Below are 22,056 nucleotides of genomic sequence, written 5' to 3'. Positions count from 1 at the left end.
AATACAGATTAACAAGATGAAAAGTTAAGATGTTACTAATGGCATAAATTCTTCATATAATTATACTTGTAAAAGTGCCATATCGTGTTTGCTTATATAGTCTTGCATCTTTGTACCTCTGTAAATTTCCAGTGTTACTTTCACACGAATAAATTAACAGATTGCATCACGTACTTCAGAAGAATAAACTACTGATAGTTCATTAACCCAAAGAGTTACCACAGTGTGATATGCTATTAAGGATACCATGGAAATGTGGTATGAGTTTCTGGGTGCTGCAGGGGCATCAAGTGGCTTGACCCTGGAGGCAGGCAGAACTCACAGAGTTTCACTCTGTGGAATTCTATGAGCAGGTGGAAATTGATAAGTCCAGCTGAATTTTAGTTCAGAGCTTCTCCTGTGCTGAAAAATCAGCACAAACAGCACTACACAGCATGCCAAAGGGCCCTGCTGCTCAAGTTAGTTTTACTGCAGCTCAAGTAGATTTTGTATTTGACAGGCAGCTTTCCCAAAGAAAACACTTGTGACCACCCGCTGTGGGAAAATCTCACCGGATGCCCTTCTAGTGCCCAAAAATCATGCTAGGGGATGCCAATTCATGCTCTAGCTTTGCACTTTACCGTTGTCAAGCCATGCTAGAGAAAAAACGCTGCCACATGATGGTCGAACTCCATGTTACATGCATAATGCGGAGTAGCCAAAACATTCAAAAGGACCTTTTGAAGGGTTACAAGAGGGAGGATGACATGCTGTTGTGATTCAAGGGGTATGAGTCTGCTCTCCATATGAATCTGGTCCCTGAAGCTCATTGGGGGGTGGGTCTGTGGAAGCACTTTGAGGTAGATGGAACGGACACCCTGACATTCTTAGGGGATCCTCACCTAGCCTATCATGAATGATGCCTGATCACAAGGTATGGTCTCACCCCTGAGCAGTACAAGGACAAGTTTAGGTCATATAAGAAGAAGGAATCCCAAACATGGTTGGAATGTGTTGATTCTTTTTTGCAGGTCACTGTATGGTTGGGTAAAGGGCAGTAAGGTAACAATGTATGAGGGGCTTTACAATTTAATTGCTTGGGAGCACTTGTATAGTTTATGTTTTCCAGAGCTGCACCAGCACCTAATTGACAGCAAGCTGACTGACCCTAGGAAGCTTGCACAGGAAGCGGCCAGCTGGGATAGCACCAGGGTCCAGAAGAGGTATGGGGGAGACCACCCCAAGGGTGGGCAGGGTCCCTCTCAGAAGAAAGGGGGGTAAGGGTAAACAAGGGGAGTTCTCTAAAGGGCCCCAACCTAGCTCCCAGGTTCAGGATTCCCAGCCCTCCATTGAAAAGAAGCAATGGATCTCCGAAAGGGAGACCTGTGGAAGGAGGTCCCTGCTTAAGTGTTATGCATGTGATCAGCTGGGTCATGTGAGGGGGGACCCCAAATGCCCCAAGAGTACACCGCCTCCCACTGGTGCGCAGTCCCATGGTTTGGCTAATGTAGCACTTGGGGAGGAGTTGGTTCAGGTGGGTGGGAGCCAGCTGGGATGACCCTTGTCTCGCTAGGGGACAGAGAAATGGTCCGGAGAACCTGCGTGCCTGAGAACACTAAAAAGGATAGGCAATGTGTGACCATTAATGGATAGAGGGTGGAGCCTCTGAGAGACACAGGAGCCAGTGTGACTACAGTGAGGAGTTACCTGGTGTCTGAAGAGCCAATAGATCCCCGTGTACTTCACCAAGTAGTTGCAGTGGACAACTCAGAGCACCTGTGGAGAGTGGCGCAGAGTCCCTTTGAATGGGGGGGGTCTCAGGTTCCTTGAAGGTAGTTGTGAGTGCAAGCATGCCTGTGGATTGTTTTCTTGGCAATGACTTGGAGGATTCCCCTTGGAAAGAAGTGGAACACAGGTCACACTTGGAGATGTCGGGTCTGCCTGGTTGGATATGCGTATCCACCAAGTCAATGGCAGGGTGGTCAGGAGCCTGTGGAGCCTAAAACAGTGGCCCAGGGGACTGCCAAAAAGAGGAATAGCAGGGGATGTGGGAAACTGGCCCCAGAAGTTCCCACAGTCCAGGAGGAGGCGGAGCCTGAGGGTGATGCCTGGGAGCCTATAGGGGAACAGGTGGCTGAACTGGGGGAGGTCCCTGAGCTGTCACAGTGGCAGCAGGAAGGGGAACCCACCAGGGAGGCACTCTGTGAGGCACAGAGGACATGCCCTACTCTAGTGGGTTTGCGGCAGCAGGCTGTAGACCAGGTGGCTTGCAAGGAGCCAGGATCTCACTAGATCTATTTGGAGAACAGCCTCCTGTATAGTGAGCTTAAGGTTACTGAGCCTGGGTCAGCCTGTGTGCTGGTGGTACCCCAGTGCTTCAGAGCCTTCCTACAGGGTCTGGCTCATGATGTGCCTTTAGCTGGTCATTTAGGGCAGGAAAAGCCCTTTGAATGGCTTGTCACCCACCTTTACTGGCCCATAATGTGCAGGCACTCAGATGCTCATTGCAGGTCTTGCCAGATGTGTCAAGCAAGTGGCAAGAGTGGGGGGGAAGCACAAGCCTCCCCTCCAACCTTTTCCTGTAGTTAGTACCCCCTTTGAAAGGGTCGGTATTGACATTGAGCGGCCTCTGGATCCCAAGACAGCCATGGGCAACAGGTTCATCCTGGTCTTGGTGGAACATGCCACCCGGTACCCATAAGCCATTTTGCTGAGAACAATCACTTCCCCTGTGGTAGGTCGTGCATTGATGGGGGTTTTTACCCGCATGGGGTTCCCCAAGGAAGTGCCATCTGATAGGTGTGCCAATTTAATATCTACATAAATGAAATCCCTGTGACAGGAGTGTGGGGTAACTTATAAGTTCACCACTCCTTACCAACCCCAAAGCAATGGTCTGGTTGATTCAACTGCACCTTGAAAGGCATGATCATGGGCCGGTCAGAGCACTTAAGGCAGAAGTAGGACGACCTCTTGCCATGCCTTCTGTTCGCCTACAGGGAGGTGTCTCAAAAAGGACTTGGTGTTAGTCCTTTTGAGTTACTGTATTGCCACCCTGTTAGGGGACCTTTGAGTCTGGTGAAGGAGGGCTTAGAGAAAGTCCCCAGTAAACCTCCCCAGGATGTATTTAGTTACATGCTGGCCTATAGAAACCTGGAAGCAAGCCAGGCAGACATGAAACGGCGGTGTGACAAGAATGCCACTCTGGTTGAGTTTGAGCCTGAGCAAAAAGTTTGGGTGATGGTGCCAGTGGAGCCTAGGGCACTCCAGAACAAGTGGACTGGTCCACTTGAGGTGTTGGAGTGCAAGAGTGAAGTCACATACCTGGTGGACTTGCGAACTCATAGGAACCGCTTAAGGGTTCTACATGTGAACCGCCTCAAACCCTACTTTGAGTGGACTAAATTGTCCTTGCTCCTAGCAACAGATGATGGGGTGGAGGAAGAGAGTGAGCCTCTTCCTGACCTCCTGTCTCCCTCCCTGACTGCAGAGCAGCAGAGTGACTGTCGCCAGGTGTTGGGACAGTTCGCCTCCATGTTCTCCATGATCCTAGGGGTCATTCACTTATGTACACATGATGTGGACAGTGGGGACAGTCCACCCATTAAACAGAAGGTTTACATGGTGACTGATAGGGTCAGGGCAAGAATCAAAGATGAGGTGTCTAAGATGTTAGTCCTGGGGTGATTGAGTTTTCTAGCAGTCCTTGGGCCAGCCCTGTGGTCTTGGTCCCATAGGCTGCTGCTCCTGGTGCAACCCCAAAACTCATGTTCTGTGTGGACTACCGGGGTCTCAATGCGGTCACTAAAACTGATGCGCACCCCCACACCCTGAGCTGATAAGCTCATAGATCAGCTGGGAGCTGCCAAATACCTCAGCACAACTGATTTGATGTCCGGGTATTGGCGGATTGCCTTAACTGAGGGGGCCAAGGAGAAGTCAGCATTTTCCATCCCAGATGGACACTTCCAGTAGGCCTACTTCAAAGACAGAGAGGGGTATAAGGAGGGCACCCAAACCTCCTGAAAATTAGATCACTTCTGGATTCAAGAGGAATCTCTGCCAAGGAGAAGAGCTGAGGATAAGTGCTACCCCTGCCTGTGACTGTGCCTTGTTGGACTATTCTGCAGTTGTTGCTTCTGCCTGTGAAAGGGGACAAAGACTGGACTTTGTGATATATTCCTGCTTGAGAAGAATTTCCAAGGGCTTCGACTGAGCTTGCCCCCTGTTCTGAAGTTGCAGGCCATCAAATACTTCCCCTACCAGTACCTGGACTCTCTGCTGAGAGTCCTGCCCTGTCAAGTGGTGCCGTATCCAGACCCTGGTCTCTTGAAAGGAGAAGCTTGTAAAAATACAAGAAAACTGACTTAAAATGACTCCAGACCGATGCCGCTGCATATTTCCATGTTGCTGCCTGCAACTGACTTTGTGGTCCTTGCTGGAGTGCGACGATCCTCACAGACTCGACACCGCTGCAGCCCCGCCGAAGTCCGCAACTCCATGGAAGTCACCACACCACATCGTGACCGATTCAGCCAGAAGTAGGTTTCGATGCTTTGCACTGACGCCGCCTCACCTCCACTGCTCCACAGCAAGGACCAAACGCCGCTTCATGACGCCTTTTCTCCTTCATCCCGCAGAACTAGAATGATTCCCGACTTCACGCACTGGCTTGTTTTCACATTTTACTAAGGTACTGTATCTGGGGGTCTGCGTGACCCCGTAACCAGGGCCATTTGCGTCAGATTGTGGGAAGGACTCCATCACGATGCCGTGTTATCACCTCATCAAAGCATTTTGTGTTTCTAAGCACTATTTCTGAGTTGAAACCTTAAAAATTCACAACTTGAATTGTGTATGTCATATTTTTGTCATTTTGGTCTTGTTTTGTTTAGATAAATATTGGCTATTTTTCTAACCCTGTGTTGAGTCATTTTGTGGTGTTTTTACTCTATTGCTGTGTGTGCTGATACAAATACTTTACACCTGGTCTCTGCAGTTAAGCCTGCCTGTTACCATGGGGGTGAGAGGGGTTAACTGAGTGTGATTCTCCTTTGCCCTGACCAGAGTGAGGTTTCTTGCTTGGACAGGGGGTAACCTGACTGCCAACCATAGACCCCATTTCTAACAACTCTCTTGTCTCTTTTGTGTTGTTTAATAGGCCAACATTTTCTCTGGACTGAAAAGCCAATGGAGAATCAGTGTCAGTCAAGGATGAGATTGAATATTCCTGAAACTTGTCCATATAACATCTGCCAAGAGTCATACTCACAGCCACTTGCAACAAGGTCAGAAGGCAATATAGTGCTGGATGGACATCATTGCCCTCATCTCTGAATCTCCAGAATGTCAAAATCTTCCAAACCTCAGGTGGTGTCATCTGGATTTTGAAACACTAAAGGCCAGAATTACTAGAATTTCACACAACGCAGTGCAGCAAATCAGCTTGCTGTGCTGCATTATTGGAAAGGGAGAGAGCAGAAATGCTCCATATTTACAAAGATGTGGATAAATCTGTGCAGGGTCTGATTGGCAAACCAGGCATTTGGGCAGCGACCATTGGGCCAGTGCCTGAGGCCCACTGGTGGGCCAATTTCTTTTTTGGTACAATGATGATGTCCATTTTAAAGGGTTTTGAGATGAGCTGAGTTGCTGGCATTGCCGTGGTGGTTCCTCTAGAGGGGTCTAAGCACACCCTCTGAAATACTGCAGCAGCATTTTTCCTACCCGTACCATTCTGGGTCTGCCATTTGGTGTGTACGGCTGGTTTGATCCAGTTATGGCCACACTTGATGAGTGCAGATCAATTTGTGTGAGAGAAGAGCAGAGAGGAAGAGCTGCGTCACTGGAGCACATGTGTGAAGAGCTATTATCACCGCTTACCTGTCTGTAGGAGATGGCAGTGTTCTTCATGTGACCTCTCCCCTGCCTAGCTCCACATGATGGGCATTGTGGTGGAGGGGCGGATGGCCCTGAGCAGCCTTGCTAGATCCTGAGTGAGGTGGGCCATTTCACACCTTCACCTTCCCGTAGGAGATTGGATTTGTACTGCCCTGATCCCTACCCCACCAGGTTCTATGCACTTACCTGACTAGGATAGGGGTTTTGTGCAGAGTTGTTTCTCCCTGAAAGCCTATGGACATTGGGACTCCCTGAAGGAAGGCAGATAGGCACATGAAGGGAGAAGTTTATGAATGATGGGGCGAAGATAAGGCAGAGGACACGCTGAAGAGGAAGAGATAGACAGGCAGAGGAGGTTAACAATAGAATAGGTGGGGAAGAGACAGAGCTATGGAGAGGCAAATAAAGAAAGGAAGAGCAGAAATTAGAAAAAGAAAGTGCTGTGTGTGGAACCAGTACAGCTTCATTACAGGAGGGGGTGTAACAACTTATCTCTCCCTACATCAGTCTCTAACTGTGTCTCTCTACCTATCCATGACTCACCACTTACTACCTTTCGCTCTTCCTCTCTTTCTTCTCTCACCCATCATTTCTTCTAGAATCTCTCACTGACATCATTCCTTCTTTACATAGCTCCTTTCTTTTTTGTCCACCTTCTCCTCACGCTTCATCTCACCTCCCTCTATTTCCCTCACCTTTCTTTACCTCTACCTTCTCTTTGCACTCACCTTTTACTACTTCCTCTCTTTCTACCTATCTTTGTGTGCCTCATTTCTTTCTACCTCACCAATCACCAAAAAACCCTGTTAAAAATCTACCACTTTCTCTACCTTCCCTATCAGATTTGTATTACTCTCTCCCTTTCTTTCTCCGCCTCACCTATTTTCTGTTTCAAATCTCTCCCCTTGATCTTCTGCCTGAAACCATTTCTTCCCATCTCTCTCCACTGATATCTAGCCTTTATGTACCTACCCCTAATCTCTATTTCAGCCATTTCAACCACATTTCTGTTGACCTGCCCCTCTCTCTTCCAAATACATCTCTCTGAATCCTACCTGTCTCTACCTCTCGGTTCCCTACTCTGTGTCTAACTCCACATCACTGCCTCTCTACCCTGTCTTACCTTACCCTTTCCTCAACCCCTGACAGCCCTTTCCATGTTACTGCACTGCCTTTCTCCTTCACCTGCTCCCCCTCTACCTCATCTATTTCATCTATTTCTTTACCAATCTATCTATATGTCTCACCTCTCTCTACCTTTCTCACCCATGTCTCCCCCTCATCTCTCTTTCTGTTTAACATCTCATAGACTACCTCATCTTTCTCCCCACACATTTCTCCCTCTCTCCCACTACCTAACCTCTCAATTACCCTTAACTTTTTACCACCCTCTCACCTCACCTCTCCACTTCTTTCTAGCTCTAATACCACTGTGTTGCTTCTCTCATACCCTTATTCTTTTATCACTAATTCTTTCTCTACCTCTAGTTTTAAAGTATCATGCTTTTCTCTCTGTCTTCCATCCCTTTCTCTCTGGATCACCTTTAAACACCTTCTGTTCTTCACATTGTTGTCTCTTTCTTTTTATGTCCATCTACTTCACCTCCTTGGCTCTTCTTCCTACTTTAACTCTTATCTGTCTCTATTTCTACTCTTTTTCCCCACCCTACCTCTGTCCCTACTTCAACTGTTTTATTACAAACAATCTATTTTTCTTATGTTCACCTCTCTCAACCAACCTTTCTCTCTACCTCTGGGCTCACTTTACCTAACCAATCATTCTGTACCTTAATTATAATTCTGCCCCTTTCTCTACTTCACAGCTGTCTTTATCTTGCATTTCCACATATTTCTGCCATGTGTTTTCGTCTGGATTCCCCTGCAGCAACCCTCTTCCTGCATTATCTCTCCCTCTTCTTCACCTCTCTGTGAACCCCACTCTCATACTTACATTTCACTTTTCCTAGCTCTTTCTATATGTATCTTCCTCTCTACCACACTCCAAAATCTTATCTATCACTCTACATCTTTTTTCCTATCTACCTCTCCATATCTTTTTTCTGCCCCCCCTTATCATTCTCTTCCTATTTGTGTGTCCTCATCTCACCCATCTCTCTGTATCATTTCCTTCTTTACCTCCCTTCTCCATCTTCATCTTACAGTGGCACTTGCATTACCAATCTGTCCTTTCGGTTTTCCTTACAAAGCAGAGGAGGAGCTCACTGTCCAACCAGAGAAAGAAATAAGGGGCAAGGCAGGGGAATAGAATTAAGTAGAAAAATATTTTAGTTCACCAAATATAACAGTGCAAATCCTCAGGGTAGTAGTTTGATTTTCCTCACTGCAGCAAGAGGGAAAGTGGTGAAGAGAGATTTATGTAAGACTGTAGATATTCATCAATCAAAGCTACAATCTGAAGCACTATGTGCATATGTTTTAATATTTTGCACTGATCCACTAAGCATTCAGTAAGCCACCCTTACTGTGTCTTTCCTGGAGTGGGAGAAACTGTTGGATTAGACACTGATTTGTACACAAAGGGCCTGATTTAAGAAAAGTTTGTACCACCTTTGCGTCATTTTTTACAGTTATATTTTGTAAATTTGCACTGCTTTTACATCAAAAAATTATGTAAAGGCAGCGCAAACATTTTATAAATCAGCCCCAAAGTATTGTTTTTGCATGACAAAACCATTTCTTTTTGCAGCTGGGTCTAAATGGTTTATCATACTTGTTCGAGCTTTAATTTGATACTGTTTGGCTGGCAGACACAGGGCCGTTCCAGCTTTCGGCTGTTTTTGTGTGCCCCCATTTCTGAAAGCCTAACCTATAATTTTGTGTTGTATGACATGGTGAGGGCATACATTAACTGAAAACTGATTTTAAATAGCACAGCTCTTTTGAACAGGTGCCACAAAATACATCCTGCCTGGTCCTCCAGAAATCCTTAAGATGGCACTGAAAATACAAGACCCGCAGGGGGTTTGTGTATTCAGGCTCTCCCCTGACTCCTTTCTCATCCAGACAGCAAAGTGGGGTTTCTGTAGAGAACGGGAGGGATAATTAAAGATTTCCTTCCTGCCTCCTGATTTCCACACCTGCTTTCACCAGGCAAGAATGATAAAAGCATCTGGATTCTACAATTCCCATTACCAGCAGGATCTACTCGAAATGTTGCAGCAGGAGGACTAGAAAGAGCTAACCAGCCCTGCAGGACGACAGGAGAACCTGCTTCAAAGACTGTGTTTCCGACCACTTATTCAACTCCTTATGTCCAGTCAAGGAATCCTGGCCTGGCCCACTCCAGTTATTGAGGCCCAGGCAGAAGGCAGGCCACAACTCACTCATCTAAAACTACTCAGGCTCTCCTAGCCCTTTGATTGTTGTAACTCTGCCAAGCCAGGAGGGTGACAGGTCACCAAACCACAAGGACAACCAAATTCAGCTTTCACCCCCACTTCCATTCCCAGAGGACTGACCAATGCAATCTGACTTAAGCCCTTAAATCTTGGCTTTGGGCTAGATTTCTCTGATAATCAGTTCAGGACATAATTGGTTAAGACAGGGTGTCTCACTTCTTATACTTAGCATTGAGACTGCAAGTATGTATTCATATTTGAAAGATGCAGTGTTACTTGTCTTGACCAATTTTACAGCCCCCTATAAGCTTCAAGTGCTTAATTGATCACACTTATTTGCACACATGAGCCCATCTAGCAGTATTTCTTGAAACACTGCGATCCGGGAATGTGGGGCACAATTTTTGGGGTGCCCGGGGCCATTTTTGACTTCAATCCGACCCTGAATCTGTGCCTTAGTTTGTGTACATGTCCACCAATAATTCTGCTATACGGTGTATGGGAAGGTAAACTATTTTTACTTGCACCTGATATAGGTCCAGTAGGTTAACTATGTCAATGATCGGAAGGGTTGTAGATTTTCTGAAGCCGCCAGGAGCTGTGAGTTTCACTGGAGCGCACGACGGCAACTAAAATTTCCTGGCAAGACTCGGCATCAGTGGAATTGTACTAACATATGCACAGTGAGTGTAAATAATATCTGACTGCCCTTTTCAGGGGTGGAGTGGAGAGGACTGCTGCGGGTTCGATAGTAGGACAACAGCACGCAGCAGCTTCGAGGGTACTTATACGAACTGCTGAAAATGTACATACCTCGGGCTGTTCCAAAATATGCTGGAAAGCACAACGAGCTAATGCCTGAGGGATACTTACCCAAACTGGCCATTGACAAAAGGGATAACCCATTGTCACTTTCTGAATCAGATATATGTTGATTGTGTTGAGTATGTTTTTTGCCTTGTGTGCTGACCTGACGTTTTTTTGGACAGCTAAAGTCTCCTATAGTTTGGCATAGAAGTAATTTTTTAATTCCTTCTTTTGTATTTGCTGAATATGAGGCCCCGATAGCATGACGAAATGTGGACTCTTTGCCAAGCATAACATGCTACCTTATTTTGAATGAAGAGGTTAACTATTAAGGTTGTTACAACGAAATATACTTCTCTTTCATATGATGCGCTTGTATTAAAGGAAATATTATACTAGCAAAATTCTATTTGTCAGTGTCTCTAGTGCTGCTTTTATTCGTTTATTTAAGAAACACAGGGAATAAGGTTTATATTTCTTTAAGGTGAAACTAGGAAATGCTCACAGATTGTTTTTTCTTTTCTATTCCATTATCTGGTGGCAATCCCAACACAACACTTTTTCACTCCTTTAACATCAACCTTCTTGAAGCTTGAGGCATTCAACTCACACCCACTTTTTATTTTTCTAAACATTTGTCTTTACAGATGCCTAGAGATAGTTCTAATCCTTTGCAAGCTAAAAGACAAATCTAATTGTTGGTACAAAGCTAATAGCAGAAAGTACCCAGACATCATGGAGACTTGAGGGCTTTCTTTGTGGGCCCTAACTTCTTACATTTGCACTGGTAGTTTTTTCTTAATTTACAATGTTAAGCAGTGATAGCCTTACATTGTTCAAAACACGGTTCAACAGCTCGAAAGAAGCCTACTCACGAAATTAAGTACCATCGTTACGTTTACGTTTGGAACTTTCAAAATCATGTTGGGGTACTAAGTTGTTTGAAATTTCAGAGGAAAAAAAACTGCTCAGATAACAGTATCGATTTATTACTGCATATCATCCACATTTGTAAAAGGATTCCTAACAGTAGACGCTCCTGTACAGACACGTGCATTATTAATGTGCGTGCCCTTCTTGTTAAAAGTTTCACTGTTACATAAGAGACGTAAGCTACCTGCTAATATCAATTGATTGAATTATTTCATACGATAGTTGAGCAGCTATTTATACCCTATTTCCAAAAACATCTGTCAAAGAAGTACAAAGCCCGTAATAGGCTGGTGTGAAGAATGTATCTCTGATATTGATTGGTTGATGTGTTTCTCCCAGTAGAACGAGCACGACATTTAATCACAAGGGCCTGTTTGAAATAGAACCAAAAATGTGTCTTTTGTATTGCAGTACAATGGGCGTTCTTGCGAACATTTTGCAAAAGGGTCATTTTAACTTGTGTCCCTGTATTTTTTAACGGAAATAACAATAATGAAATATGTAGGGAATTACATGTGAATATATTTGTTTTTTTATGGATCGGGTCCTTCGCTTTATTTTTCAATAATTGATGACCTGATGTTCAGAATTGCCTGGTAGTGTTTTTGTATCAAGCCATCAAATCCATTCTCGTTAAACAATACCAACACAAATGCACTTAAAGGTTCAATGTTCACATTTGTAATGTACAATACAATTCTTTGTTTTGGTCGTCCTACTTGTCGCCTTTCTCCACTAACTAATTTCCTTATATCAAGTGATGCGAAATTTGGTAATGGTGATACTGTGACTGGCATACATGGGGTCACAGTAATCAGTAGTGCACGTCTGTACTGACATATGTCCCACAACCATGCAATTATTTCTCCTGTAATCAATTGCTGTATCCGAGCGCTAACCAGAATAACAGTTGTTAGGGGCAAGGAGCCTGGTCAGTCGGTGTGTATGCGTGGGTCCTAACACAGCGGCACTGATAGCGATGTGCTTTGGGAAACAAATATAAAGGCTCATTTTCCCATTCACGAGTGTAAGAAAGAATCCCAGGACAGTACATCAGAGTAAGTGTTCAGGAATGTCTGTAATGACTGGTTCTCTGCAAGCTTCAAGCCCATTCTAAGTTCATTCTTCAAGGAGTCAACAGTAAGAAGACCAATTGATAATTCATGTACAGATTCGTTATTGTCAGCTCATAGCCAAAGGGGCGGTGAATATGTGTATGTGTGTGTGTTTAAAGTGCAATTTTGGTTTCAAAGTAAAAGCAAAAAAAACGTGAAGTTCCCCAGTTATGTGTGCCTTGCAAACCACAGCTCAAAGTTGTGCCATGCACACTATAATATACACAAAAAATGCAGTACTTATAAACTCACCCTTTAGGTAACAGATGACTTCAAAAATAACAACGGATCACACTAGTGATATAACCTTACCATTGCTATCACCCTAATGAATGGCACAGCTACGGATACAGAATGCTCTCCCTCTGTAAATGGGTCTCTCTCTCTCTCTCTCTCTCTCTCACTCTCTCTCTCTCTCACACACTTCCCCCCTTTTGGCCACTGCTTTGCTCCAAACCAAAGGGCGTGTTGGCATTTAAGTGCTGTATTCCCCATTTTCAGCAAATTACGGAACTCGTTATAACAACCACAGCAGAAAATCACGTGAAAAGCGCTAATATTTTGAAAGTCAGACTTCCACCCAAGCCATAGTATGGAAATTACAATGCTGAAGGTGGTTGATAATTGGTCCAAATCTTTTTTTAGATATCAACACGGTAGAGAATTCTGTGCAAATTATACATTTTCAAAGCATAGTACGGTATCCAGCCTTGACCTTCAAGAGGTTATTCTCATTTCTACACCAAATATAGTCTAATAAGTGTTAATTTGGGCTAATACTTAACGTTCTGAGAAACTGCAGATGAATCTTCCCAGCCCCAAGCACACAACTGTTCTTTAAATGCTTTGCTCGAGATGCGCAAACAGTACTGAAGTGGAACATTTAATCTAGAACTAATTGCCTCAAAGATATTGAGGCCTGAACAGACAAAGCTTGTCACAGCTCACTGGCAGGGAACCAACGCCATCTTTGAAGGCACCAAGGTGATATCGCTGAAATGTTTGGTTGAGCAGTAGTCTCCAATGTATCTGTAACCAGATAGCAAATGAAACACCAATGTATGGAACACTGGTTTTCTTCAGGACATTTCCCTCTGCATTAGATGGATTTCATTTTAAACGCTGTAATGTTTAACCTGGCTTGATTGAGGGGAGTGGATTTAGTAGGATCAACTGTAAACTCACAGTGAGAACATCAGCTAGATTATGGCAGAAATCTATATCTAAGGATATGAAAATGAACAGTGCTCTGCAACACTGGCCACTTAATAATGAAATCTCCTGGATCATGGCTCCTTAAGAGGTAAAGATATCTCTGCCAGACCGGTGGAGCTCCCTAAACATGGCCGACAGAAGTCCTACATGGGAGCAGAGGTTTTTGCCCCTGCCTCCGTTGTGGTTGGAGGGGCATACACTACCTCTAAATCAGGACCCTAGTCTCTACACAGAAGGTGGCTGAGTCCTATAACCTTTTATTGCTAGTACCTGTGCCGGGTACACCCCGTTCCCATTGAGCAGTACAGTTTCCATCCAGACAGACTTTCCTGAGATACACCTATGTTTGTTCACTCCCTTTTCCCCAAATCAGTAGGCTTTTTTATGAACAGATTGCTTTTAAAAGCCTGGTTTGGGACTTGCACCTACCAACCAACCACCCTACACTCATGGTCACCCCTTGTGGGTCCCAGTACAGGACCTTTTGAGATGCACATGCAAAATAAGATTAGACCACTCAAAGTCAGCTCTCGGAATGCGTACAGCCAGTAACACTATGTCAAGAGAAAGGCAATTCCGAATTATTTTAGCTAACCTGAATTGTATGCATGGTCATTCTGAAGTTGTGTCTTTTAGAGACCCTATTTTTGCTAACCTTATGAATCTGTGCACTTTACAACTGCATTACCACTGCTCAATAACTGCAAAGTGCTTCCCCACTAAAAGGTGTGCTGTACATTTAAAATCTCTATTTAACTTCCCTATGAGTCCATTGTAAATGGGGTTTTGAGCGCACCTATGGCATGGAAAGTTAGCCATAAAGGCATTTATCATATAGGAAATCCTGTTTTTATAAATTCATGAGTCACCTTTAAAGAGTGTTTTGCACACCCATAGGGTGGAGTGCTAGTGTATAAAAGAAGCGTTCACTACGTATTGGAAATAATGTGCCCTCACAGTGTAGAACTGACTGGAGTTTTCCCTACTAGGCTTGGTGGGGTTACAATCTTCAATTAGGAAAAGGCTACTCAAATGATTATCAATTAGTTCTTACTCAGTGTTTAAAATGTGACTTAATCATTATGTTCAAAAGTTGGTTATTAGTTGCAAAATATGTGACCCCTTTAATAAGTAATAAGTCTGCAACATTCCCTCCTGTGGGTTTAGTATCCTGTTATAGCACATGACACTTTCAGGGTGCTAAGGCAGAGCAGTTCAAGACCTACTCAGGGGAGGGGGTTTAGGCTAATACCCGAGTCCAAAGTCATGCAATAAACCATACCAAATAAGTAGTTCTCCAGTCAGAGCAGTTATGAGTGAAATGCACATTACACTATACTAAACATTATTTTACAAATATTGATAATAGTAGGTAAAAATAGTAAAAATACTTTTAAGTTAAATAATATTGTAAATCCATTTAATAATTATTTTAAATGTACAACTAACTAAAAAAGTTACAGTACTAGCACTATCTGTTTAATTGATCTAAATATACATTATTGTTAAGTAAAAAAATATATTATACATTAATAATTGTCAAAAGTGATGTATAGAACTAACACAAGTAATTTAATTATTTTTTAATATGAATAATATTGCATTAATTTATTAGGTCAAAAATGCTGATACATATGTTATAATTAAACAATAAATGTGTTTTATTTTTAGTCTTTTTTAACAATGGATTAAATTTATTTATATTTTACCTATTTGAAATAATTTGATATAATTTGAAATAATTTCCCATGGGGTCTTAATCAAAGAACCTGCATCCATTATTTTCTGCAGGAGGATGATGCAGTATCAGTGGTTAGCCATGTGAGGTGCTGGACTTACTACTGTTTCTGTTTTTAAGCAGCAAAGCCACTTGTAAATTAGACTACATCCCCGGTTTCAGATTGTGAAGTTGTGTACGTCTGCACTCTGAGTAGCTTTACACTCAGATTTTGTGAATACCCAAAAGTAGAAAAATGTAGGAGTAAACTACTAACAAGCACAAGTCATCTTTGTAGCCCAGTAAGGATTTGAACCCAGTTACAGAGCTAAATTTCCACTGTCTCCTCGATTAGACCCAGTGGCATGCTCCTTAATAACAATATGGCAATCTAATAACAAAACATTATATACAAACCACTGATACATTCTCTAGTCCTAATTTGGAACAAAGGTGATGACAGTGAAATAATTGATTGTTAGACCTTATCTGTTAAGGTCCTCGATTCTTTTGCAGACATGGGGAACACACAGGGAAGTTGTCTCAGGACTGCACAACACCTTCGGTACTGAATTATTTTCTACTTCTACTGCACCAGCAACACGAGAGAGCTGCAAACTAAGATATCCCTGGGCTATACTGACTCAAACTGATCCTTTTTGCTGCAGATGCATGATCAAGGTTTATGGGAACTGAGGCTTAAATGTACCCAGTATATAATGCTGCACAGTTGACATTACACTCCAGTTAAAATACACAAGAGAGAGCTGAGATGAAACTCCTAGTGCTGGAGGAGCAAACTTTTAGGTGCAGGTATGGTACATATACTACAGTCTTCTTCAGTTCTTTATCCTTTATAGTCAGAGGTGTGGAGCCCTCTATGCACCTACAGTCTTACACCCACTCGTTCATCCTTCAATAAAATTAGCAGTAAGCACAACCCTCTAGTTGTAGTTCGAGGCCAGTCAGCCCACCAACCTGTAGTCAAAGTCAGACATAGCTTTGCAAAACAGGTTCTTATGTAAATCATATAGATGGGCTACATGCTATGATAGGGGTCTACACCATGATATGGGCACCTCTCACAGATAAAAGAAAGAGAACTCAACACACAAAAAACCCAGACATATGATACATATCAGACTAATTAGTCTCCCAACATACTGTGGCTCAAACCTCACTAATGTAAAAACAACCCTGGTTCACCAATTACTGTACATACATACATAGACGTTCTCCTGGTCTCCTGGACAAGAAAGATGAGATTTCCTTCTCTGCAAGTTGGGAATGGCATTCCTACATTATTTGCAGTGATTCATCTGCTCGACCCTCCACTGCTTACTCCAATCCTCCTCTTCATTAAAATTCCCAACTAAGTAGCCTATATCTCAAATTTTCAGATTCCCCACCTTCCCCTTCATTGTCATTTAAAAGAATCACTATGTATGTGTATTGTTTAATGCTTTATGCCAGATTATCAATTAGGGCCTCATTACGAGTTTGGTGGTCGGACCACCAGGCTGCCATAGTGGCGGCTGCCAAAAGACCACCATGTTGGTGGTCAGACAGACTGCTGTATTACAACTAGCATAGGCATAACTGCCAAAAGTCAGACAAAAAAACGACCCCGTCAGGACTCTGGAGGCAGGAAATAGGCGGTCTGACCACTGGTATCACCAGCCCGTCAACCAACCACCCAACGTATTACAAGTCAAAAGTTGCAATGGCAGTCTTTCCATGGCGGTCCAATCCACAGTGGTTGGCGGTCACCACAGTAATACACTACATCCACTGGATGCATTTGAAAACATTGCAGCTGACACACATTCACACACTCGACACACCTACAAAGCACACTATAAAACACATCCCTTTACACACTAAAATCCTCTGCACCTACAATGCCACACACAGCAAGATAGAGCCCACAAAAAGAAAATCCAAACCTTAGAATAGGCACCCCTCCAACATTCACAACCACATATTCCACATCCTCAGCTGACACCCATCACATCCAGTTGCATCTCCCCCTTCTATACACTCCCCGTCACCTGTTCAGCACCCAGCACCCATCAAGATAGGTATTTGTCCAACACCACCATGTAACCCCAGAAAAATCCCAGTTTCACTGGTGACAAGGTTAGAGTCATGGTGGATGAAATCATTAGAGTAGAGCTACAACTATTCGGAAACCAAGTCCAGCAAACTACGATCTCAAGGAGAATGGAAATGTGGCAAAAGATAGTTGGCAAGTGAATTCTGTAGGACCTCCCCGTGCATAAGGGATGACATCAGGAGGATGTGGAATGACCTCAGGGGGAAGGTTCGTTCCATGATATCCAGGCACCAGCTTGTGGCCCTGAAGGCTGGCAGTGGTCCCCCACCTCCTCCCCTACAGCTCACATCATGGGAGGAGAAAGTCTTGGCCAGCCTGTATCCTGAGTGCTTGTCAGGAATACCTGGGGGAGTAGAGTCGAGTAAATCACAACATAAAAGACATGTCACTTAAATGTATTGTCATGCATGCACACTGATCACCGTTGGCCACCTTCAATGTCCCCCCACTCACCAGCCCAGACACCACCTGTCCAAAGACCATTGTCTGCCATCTCACATGGGAATTAGACTCACCTGGAGGAACCACATCTCTGTATACTATGTGTAGCACTGGGAATGGCAGCACCAGAATTCCTAGCAGGTACTGTTCTGCTATTACAAAAAACAAAACAGTATACGACACTCAAAATGACCTTTTACTGCAAAACCCTGGTGAACCGTACTCACCTGAGAGGAGGACAACTGTACATTGTGTGGGAGTAGGACAGACACCAACAGGAATGCCAAGGCCAGGGGGCAATAGTAGTGTTAACCCCCAGCCAACACAGTGTACCCAGATACAAAACACCTTTTTCCCTCTACTTACCCATATAACTGTACTCACCTGAGAGGACAACTGTACAGTGTATGGGATACATGGAGTGAAATGACTAGAACTCATAGGAGGATTCCTTACTCTCACTCTAAGCAACGGTCCACTGTATACCTGCCAGAATAGCATTTCTTGGGAATTCACACATGAGGTACACAAACCTGGGGGAATTACATCACTGCTGCATGTAGCACAGGGAGTCACATGACTGTTGATACCAGGAGACCCCATCTACCCAATCCAATGCCCCAGCCCACTTTGCACATGTCTAAATATCCTTGTTGGTATACTTGCAATGAAAGCCTACTCACCACAGATGATTAACAATGTAAATTGTGAGTTGTGTTTTGAGTAACGTCATTGTAAATCCCAGGAGGACCATGCCATGCAACCTCAAAAACCAGGCCAGTGTCCTTATGGCGTTGTGCCACTGTCCGTGAACTCACTTATGAAGTTACCACACCTGGGAGGGACAACGATTCAGGTCATGGTACATCCTGTGATATGACAACACACCCAGTTCCATCTTGAGCACCTATGCCAAGATGAAAATAGTGTGGACAACTAGGACAGCTCAAAATGTTTGGAAAGAACATCCAAGACAGATCTAAGACCCCAAGATGTGCCATCTGAATGACATTGGCAGCAGTCAAATCCACAATGCACTGCCACAGGATGACAACTATCACTTATAATCCAAGGTTCTGCCTCTGGCTTCATAACAGACAACTAGGTATCAAGATGACCCAAATAACATCCTGCCCAGACTCTGTTTTGCATGTATTGCTGGCAATATATGAGTCCATTACCATTCTTTCAACAGCCAACAAATCCAGACAGTCTGAGGCTAGTTTATTGAAATGGAATTGGTACGTAACTCCAATGTCAGGCCAAAAGAAATTATAATATGTATACATGGCACATAAGGCAAATCAGTAAATCCAATGTGAACATGCCCCTAGCCCAATGTCACAGTCAAATATTGGAGGTAGATTTCACAATACAACCTGTGACATTGTATCTCTCACATCAACAGGTTGAGTAGCCACTGCAAATTCTGAATACAGTGAAGAGGCTGCCACTAACCCCATGGATGAAGTCCTCAGTGAGGACACCACTCCTGGACTGGTGGACATTGAGGATTGTTCTTGCACATCCGGGCAACCTGGTCAGACAACCCCTTTCAGCCTCAGCCTGACCACATCGACTCCTCCGAGCCATGTGGCCTCCACATCTCAGGCAGCCAATTGGCCCCAAACTTGCATCCCGAGGACAGTTTCAAACATCTCGTGCCCCCCAGTCCAGGTACCTGAGTCACAGTCAGCCAACTCCGACAATGAAGGACCTGGAATCAGTGGAGGCAGGCAGGCTGCCCCAAGGGCCCAGGCAAGTGGGGGTAAGGGGTGTGGAAGGGATGGTGTGGGCCAGCAGCAAGATGCTGCTTGTGATTCCCCCAGCCAGGTCTTGGGAGCCTACTAACATTCCCAAGGCGTGATAGGCCAGGCACTAACCGAATTCAGGAAATCACGTTGCTGCAGAGGGACTTCCATCAGGAAATGTGTGAACAGTGGGAACAGTGGGAGTCCCACAATACCAACATGGCCTTCCTAACAAGGGTGCTGAAGGACATCAGCACTCCCTTGAGCTGGGATCGATAACAATAATCCACCCCTTCCTTTGGCTCAACTACACTAGGCCTTTCATCTGTGTCAGCCACTGGAAGAGAGGCCCTGCTAGGGGAAGCACCTGCCTCAGACATCGCTGCCTCTGTAGTTACTGAACCCCCCCTACAAGCGGGGACATCCACCCAAAACTCCAGGAGCTGCGGATGGCAAGACACCAACCACTGCCAGCAAGTGAGCACTTCCTGATGTCACTCCGTTGTGTGCCACAGATTCACTCGCTTGACTGTTCCCTAACCAATTTCCATTTTCCATGGTAGTAGGACACTGGACTTCAAATGTTGTGGTGTCTAATTCATTGATTACACACACCATGTATGATCCCTTCACCTTACTTATTGTTTTACAGTACAACTATTATATTTTGTATATGTGTAAATAAACACACCTATCTCTAAAATACTGCCTACTACCTCTTCTTTTAACTTTCTGAAATGTCGAATGGTAATCACATGTGAAGCACATGAGTAAGACATAAGAAGGTAATCAAAGGAGGGAGATGTCACCGGTAGTGTCATGCTGAGGATGACTAGCAACACAGTGGCACAAGTGTCTGGTCACACCAATATTTTATTGCACTGTACTAAACATAGGCAGTTAAAATGTCTGGACAGTCATAGCCAAGAATGTCTGAGCTACATTGAGTCAGGCCAGCTATCCACAGAGTAGTGGATGTTCTCACCAGCTTGAGGCTAATCACATACCAAAACCAGGTCTGCCACCTTAACATACACCATGGCACAGACATAGGGCATGTCAACATTCCATGACCCTAGGTCCATCCCATAACAAGGAGCAAGCATCTGGTGGAATGTCAGAAACCTGTGTCAGTGTTGTGGCACAAGCACACTGGCCTGCAATGAGGAAACACGTTGACAGCCACAAAAACATCTTACAAGATAAATGTCAACACAGTATAAATGTAGAATACATGGAGTACACAGGATGACCTGTTGCAAGGCCACATGATCACACACATAAGACCATTGGACCAACTTCCCACAGTAAACAAGTGTATTGTGTATTACAGATTCCTATACACCCACTGTCCAGGCTGCTTGGGCACAGGACTCATACACCCCAAATCTGTGAACAACATTACCTGGATCAATCCATGTCCACTTCACATGTCAGACCAGCAACAGCTACCTGTCAATGACACAATTCTGAACTGCCCACATGGATGGCATGGTAAAGACAGCTGGAAGAAAGAATTAAATACAAGGAGTTCAGGCAGGGAAAGGCATACATACAGTTGACCCACTGACAATGCAATTAGATGGAGCCAAACAAATCAGATCATCAAGGTAGTCACATGTGAAAGTCTGACTTAGCTAGCAAACCTTGCCTGTATAATGCATAGTTTGAGATTCCCTGTCTTCTAGAAATTGAGATACCCTACAGAACATATCCTGACCCCTACAGTTCCCTATACAGTCACAGTTATCACATAAAATGACATAATTACACTCAAGTGTAGAAGTGATTGATGAGATCTGCCCGCATGTATCCACGTGCATCCTCATCACTGTCATTATCACTTGGCATTTCAGGAGTTTCAACATTGCTGAGAGTACATCCTTCAAGACCAGACTGAGTGTAAGCTGGGGCATCCCATCCTATAGGTTCACTGTATTTCAGAAGGACCCTGTGGCCAGGAAATGCAACTCTTCCATGACTTGAGTGATGGGTGGTATGTTATTTGGATGGCAAATGGCAGGCATCAGGTCTGGCTACAACTGACGACAAAGATCCATGATTGTCTGCCTATCCAGGTGGTATATCTGGATGAGGTGTCTGTTCACCATTAAATGAAGATCTGCCAGTGGATGGTACACAAGAGGTTGTTTGATCCTTCCCCTCCCAGGGTAACTATGGAGGAAAAAAGGAGAGTGTAACCATCATTCATTGTGTCACTTGCAAGATATATCATGCATGTCATAGACGAACAGTCACATAGCATATGAGTAGCAGAGGACATGATATACAGTACACATCACCACTTCCAATTACACAGTAGTAAACTTTTTCCCCCTTGCAGTTCCCCAAATGTGTACACATCATCTATTTGGATCGCAAAAATATTTGTATGTGACTTGCACTCGGGCTGTGAATTAATACCTCAAACCTGACATTGCCCTGGGGGACAGGTTGGGGGCCTGTGCCCTAAGTCATGTTGTTACATGTGCTTGGTGTCATACCAAAATTATGACTAATTAGATTCACCTACATGATAGGACAATGCCAGCACTCGGATTTGTGATGTATCTAAAACAGCTAAAAATAGCATAGTATGCCTCTAAAATGGTGGTTGCCTGACCTACTTCACTAGACATTAGGAACCGCCCGCGACCACCGACGGAACTCGCCATGGCGGTAGGTAGATTCTATCATGGTGGCCACAGCCATAGGTTAACAT

This window comes from Pleurodeles waltl, chromosome 1_2, assembly GCF_031143425.1.
Source record: "Pleurodeles waltl isolate 20211129_DDA chromosome 1_2, aPleWal1.hap1.20221129, whole genome shotgun sequence".
NCBI classification, from domain to species: Eukaryota; Metazoa; Chordata; class Amphibia; order Caudata; family Salamandridae; genus Pleurodeles; species Pleurodeles waltl.
This window is presented reverse-complemented; position numbering follows the sequence as displayed.